Raw genomic sequence first — 6114 nt, 5'->3', positions numbered from 1 at the left:
AGGCCATAGGGGAACCGATCGTACGGTGTTTGCGGTGCGGTAAATACGATACCTCCGGATAATCGGTGGGAGAGAGTAAATAACAGTACGCACATTACTCACAATAGGGTTTGAGCAGAGAGTTTGCTTAGAATGAAGCATAGATGCCTCATCGTTGAAGTCGTCGTGTGTTCCAGAGCCGATAGAGGGCGCCCCTCCGACGGGCGCCAGAACGAGTGTCTCCTCGTGGAGGTGTAGTACATCGAGCCAGTCGGCGATGAAGTCTAGGATTTCAAAGAGGAAGGTCTGGGACAGCTCAAAGACGAGTGGAACCCACATCCCAATAGGTGGGAGTGCGAGAAACTCCAGTGAGCCAAAGCGAGTCGTATCGCTTGAGCCCGCCATGGCGAAGGTGGTGGAAAAGTGGGCCATCCGATGACCAAAAAGTGTTGAACGTATAGCATCTTCCCCACGGACGGCGCCAACTGTCGGTGCAAAAAGTGACCAACACATAAATATTTGAAGTTTTGTCATACGTTGTGATTAGAGGTGGCCTAGCACTCAATGACACAGGGTTTATACCGGTTCAGGCAACATGCCCTACGTCCAGTTCGAGTCGGTCGGTGAGTTTATTCCTGAGCCCAGGTGCTCAAAGTTTGCAGTGGGGTTACAAATGAGAAGGAGAAAGATGGGAGTACAAGAGGTTCGGTCGGACTCTGGTAAGAGGGACCGAGAGTGACGGGAGCTCCGCTATGTGCTAAGTGTTCGAGCGTATGCTCATGGTTTGAATTTGGTGGTTCTATTGTTGTGTACTAGTGAACTTGATCGATCTAAATCAACTTATCTGTTGGAAGAGAGCGCATCCCCTTTTATAGATGATGGGGATGGCTTTACAAGTGAGAGGGAGGGAGTGCGTTCGCTGCTTAAGTCTTGATGCTCACGCCGATAGGTACAAGACGATGGTAGGCGCCCATAATACTGTTGAATGTCATATGTACGTGGGAGTTTGTGTCGTCTTCTTCAGGTATGGCAGATGTCGGTACCTGTTATATTGTTGATGCCTAGAGGCATCTGAGGGGTTTTATCATGTTCCCTTGCTACAGTAAATGCCGGTGCCCACAACACTATCGATGCCTCAGAGGCACGTGGGGGAGCCTTACCGTATTTCTCTGGTATGGGAGTTGATGGCGCCCACAACACTGTAGGGGAAAATATCGGCGCCTACAACACTACTTGGGCTCTGCCATGCCAGGGAGGTCGCAGGGTACTATCATGTAGGTGTATAGGGTACGATCCTTGGTATTGTAGTTAACTTGGGTGCCCTATCTTACCTTCTCCGCTTGTTTCCCGGTCCTTACCAAGTGGGCGTCTCCGGTCGGTTGGTCCCAGTCGGCTCTGATTGTGTAAGCCGGAGCAAAGTTGTAAGCAGGGGTTTGGTGCATCCCTGATCGGAGAAGCGGGTCGAAGTCGGAAGTGGTGTTGGGCCAAGCCTTCCGGTCGGATAGGCCATCCGGAGGTGGGCTGAAGACCAAAGCGAGCTCTCTGGTCAGAGAGGCGGGTCGGAGTCAGAAGCGGGTGTCGTTCCTCCTCGGCCAGGCCTTTCGGTCAGAGATTTGGACTGTCCTTCTGGTCTATCGTTTAGGTACTTGTGCCAGCCCAAGAGCTGCGTGTCATTCATAGCGTTTGTCTGTTGGGCCGAGCCTTTGCTGGGAAGCTGGTCCATGAGGGACCTCGGGTTTATGAACCCGACAGTTTATATATATATCTTAACATTAGGTTTTCAACTAAATACATATCACGCAAGAAAAAGACTAATACTTGAAATTCCCCAATGGACCCCAAATATTCTAAGTAATGATACATACTCTCCAATGCTATATTATATATCCACATAGATGTCAAAGAAACCATTTAATTGGTTAGAGCAGCTTTTGTCATCATTTTTTACTAAAATGATTATTAGATAGAGTGGCCAACCAGAAATGAGCCAATGGACTTGCAAAGAATGTGGAATTTACGGTAGTAGAATTGGACTTTAATTTGTTTAAGTTTTTGTTAACTTATCAAAAAAACTAACGGTGATGGGCGTAATAGTAGAGTTATTACTGTAATAAAGTTTCAATGTTACTAGTATAATAAACGGACTTGCTAGTGCCCGAACGTCCGAGCTAGAGCGCTAGTGTCGGAGGGTACCCGCTCAGTGAGCGAGCAGCACCCCAGCACGTCGGGCTTGCGAGCGAGCGACACAATAGCGAGCCTGTGCCATCCCAGACGTCACCCGCGTCGCTAGTCGCTTCCCACGTTCATCCCATATGCAACACCCGATCTACTTTTAAAACATCCATATGTAACAGCTGCAAACATACAAAAGAAGACAGATGAAACACGTAAAATATGAGTCTGAAATACTTGCAAAAACACCTAAAAAACTTAAAAATCATTGCAAACATATGCAAAATCCTGATGAAACACTTGTAATAGACATATGAAATATCTGAAACACTTGAAACATATGATTGCAACATGCATATATATGCAAGAGCCTTTTACCTGTATGCCATTATAAAAGATGGTCCTGACCTATAGGCCGCTAAAAAATTTGATCGCACCTAGGTGCCAGTAGGTTTAACTTCTTTGTCTCACGTGCCATTTCGTCCACTTTAGGTGCTAACGGTGGCTAACTGTAGGATCTCTGGTTGGCCTAGAGAGGGGGTGAATAGGCATATCAAAACAAATATTCAAACTTTTATCAAATTCACCCTGCGGCACTGCCGCTCTGGAGGGCAGCACTGCCAGACTGCGGCACTGCCTGGCCAGAACAGCGGCACTGCCACACCTACAGACAACTTCGAGTCACAGTTCAAAATCCATGAACAAAAACTTAAATTGGAGAAATTTTCTAGCTTACTGCAGGTATGACAATCACAGATCAAGAGGTAGAAGTGGTAGAAACACCACACACAAGTAGATCGGCTAGAAACCCTAGAAATCACCTCAACCACAATATGTTATGCAAGTAATGTAAATTAAGCATAAATGACACAATGATTTATCCCGTGGTTTGGCTCGTCACCAAGACTTGCCTACCTCCACGTTGTTGAGGTTAGCCACTAAGGCTTAGGGCTTTCCAACCCTTCCTCGTTCTCAAATTAAGAGACTTAACTCTTGAGATGAGGGGTGAGTTTACTAACTTTCAGAGATGGTTACAAACCTCCCGGTGCTGCCACACAAGTTGGAAAACTCCACGAGTGACGCTCTAGCCGGCTAGGAGCCAAGCTCCAAGAGTAACAAACACAACCGCCGGCCAAAACTAAACCAAGTGCCCTTTAGAGTTGGAGAATCAATGGAGCTACTCTCTAATCGAGTTTTGGACCCTTTTTCCTCAAAGATTGATGGGGAAATCAATGGATTTGCTTGGGGGATTAAGGTCAACAATGGAGGAAGAGAGAGAGAGTGGCGCCTTTCTGTCTTGGACGAGCTAGAGTGAGGAAGAAGAGGCGGTAAGCCGTTGGGAAGGAAGAGGAAGGGTATAAATACCCCCTAGCCCCCAACGGTCACTTGAGTCGCGGCAGTGCCACGGCTTAAGTGCGGCAGTGCCTCTCTTCAAGTGCGGCAGTGCTACACCACGCAAGACAACAAGGGTAAGAGTGAAGTGTAGACTGTCTTGGCTGTGAATCTGAGGATGTATATGTATGTTTGAGTACTTGGTAGCACATATTAGCTAAAGCATTGGGTCCCCCTTTATAGTACAACTTTTCCTATACTTAAATTCAAAATATAAAAAAAATTAAACCTCCTTTGATTTTGAAGTCATTTACATTTGTAATTGGGGGCTCCTCCATTTCGTGTAGCATCCTCGAACATGAATTCCTTGCTTGTCATCTCGTTAAATCTCATTAGTTCTCTAATTGCGTGGTCATTAACACCAAAACCCACAATTAAGGCTTGATTGCACTTTCACTAATGGCATTGAGAAAAGACTTAAATGCCCTTAGGCTAGAGAAACGAAATAAAGTACTGTTTTCCCATGTGTCATTCCCTGGCTGAGTGTTTTGGCACCAAACTGATTGTCGTTGACCATTTTTTACCGCACTAATTTGTATTTAAATTATTTGCAATATTTTTTAATTTTGAATATCACAAATTTGAAAATCTCACACTCTTATATTAAACAACATATTCCTACAATAATATTTTCGATCTAGCTGGTATGACTAAAATCAAAATAAAATAATATTAAGATGCATGGCGCCAACTTCCTCGCGTCGCTGCACCCTGCACGCGCCTCCTCCTCGCGGCCGCTGGAGCGCCAACGCCGGCGCCGGACGATGACGGGTACGGGTCCGCGGCGAGCTCCTGCATTTCCACGGCCGAGTCGGCGGCGTCCACGGCACGTAAGTCACAACCGTTCAGGTTCAGCTTCTTGTAAATTGTAACGAACGACCGGGATTGCATTTCATTGTACGTATACGGGAAGGGAAAAAGGCGGCTTGCTGCTGCTTGTATGGAACGGCGATATATCCTGACAGGACCAGACTTCATGTCCTCCCACAGCAGATCAGACAGCGCCTGCATCAGCTGCCCAATCTTCCCTGCACCACCACGCATCGTTGTTCATAATAATTTCAGTCAATGATCCTTGATCCATGCATATGGTTCAGTTCATTCCATCAATTCAATCATTCAAATTAAGTACCGTATCCGATGGGTTTGCCGTCCCACTCAGACGACGGGCAGCACGGATAGGCCGCTGCCGACGAACGCCATCTCCACGCTGCGTTCGTCCTGGTGCTGACGCCGGCGAGCAGGCCGGACTCCACGAGCCTAGGCGCCAGCGCGAGCATCCTCTTGGCGGTGACGAACGCCACGTTCACCATGGGCCCCTCGCCCCCTCGTCGACGAACCCATCGTCGTCCGCCCACACGGACGCGCAGGCACCGCGGTCCTCGGCGTCCATGATGGACAGCACGTTGGGCAGGGAGTTGACGTTCTTCATGGTGGCGAACAGCGGCGGCTTCATGGGCACCGTCGCCGTCACAGCGCGCACGCCGTCGCGACCGCACTGCTCGTACTCCGATGCGATCACCACGCCATAGAAGGCCGGCCTCGGGCAGCCTCCGGAGAAGAGCAGGAAGTCGCCCGGCCCGGAGCTGAGCCAGTACCGGATGGAATCCGTGCGGAACCCAGAGCAGGAGGCGGCGGTCATCTAGATCAAGATGCGCCGCAGCGTGTCGCGCGGGAACGGCGGGGTGCCCACGCGCGCTGTGGCGGTCGACCAGAGGAAGTGGTCTAGGTGCGCGTCCAGCTCGTACAGGGCGCTGTCCAGGATCATGGCCGTGAAGACACCATGGCCCCGGTGCACCATGTGGTCGTCGATGGGGAGCACCATCCTGGCCCGATCCAGGATGATGCCACCGAACATGCTTGAGTACATGGCCGTGTACGGCGGAGGGCCTGACGCCACCGCCCATTTCTCTGGCGGCTGGAGGCGTGCATGCACGCGCCGGCGAGGCTCGTGGTGGCGGTCGCCACATCCCTGGCGCGCGCACTCGCACGAGCGGTTGGGTGGATCGGGTAAAGGAGAAGAGGAAGGAGAGGATAACGTACGAAATGGAGAGGGGAATTTTGGACATCTTCACGGGTAGGTCCCACATGTCAGAGTTCTTAAACTGTGAAAACCAAACATAATGGAGACAAAATGGCGTGTGGGACAAAGAAGTTAAGGTCAGTGGCACCTGGGTGCGTTCAAACTTTTTAGTGGCTCGTATGTCAGGACCATCTTTTATAATGGTATATAGGTAAAAGACTCTATATGCAACATCTAGATATACTTTTGCTACATCTAGATGAAAAACACTTGCAACATACGTCTGATACGGATAAAACATTTAGATCATACACTTGAAACATACGTGCATAGCCATTGCAACATGTGCAACATTCCGATCTACTTTTGCAACATTCCGATCTACTTTTGCAACATGGATACAAAACAATTGTAACATACCTCTGAAACAACTAAAACACATAAAACATATGTTTGCAATATGCGTTGGCAGTGCAACATCTCCTTGCTGCTTGGGAACAGAGGCTCTATTTCGTCTGCATAGAGCTCATTGGTGGCGCGAAGCTCGT

The 6114-nt window shown here is 48.9% G+C and overlaps 1 pseudogene; it reads right to left on the bottom strand.

Annotated features, from left to right (window-relative positions):
* Positions 1-4152: 4152 nt before the first annotated feature.
* Positions 4153-5532, bottom strand: LOC136551003 (D-amino-acid transaminase, chloroplastic-like; annotated as a pseudogene).
* Between the last annotated feature and the right edge of the window lie 582 nt (positions 5533-6114).

The sequence above is a fragment of the Miscanthus floridulus genome, chromosome 4 (assembly GCF_019320115.1).
Source record: "Miscanthus floridulus cultivar M001 chromosome 4, ASM1932011v1, whole genome shotgun sequence".
In the NCBI taxonomy this organism is placed as follows: Eukaryota; Viridiplantae; Streptophyta; class Magnoliopsida; order Poales; family Poaceae; genus Miscanthus; species Miscanthus floridulus.
Note: the sequence above shows the minus strand (reverse complement) of the source record. Positions and strands in the feature narration are given on the sequence as shown.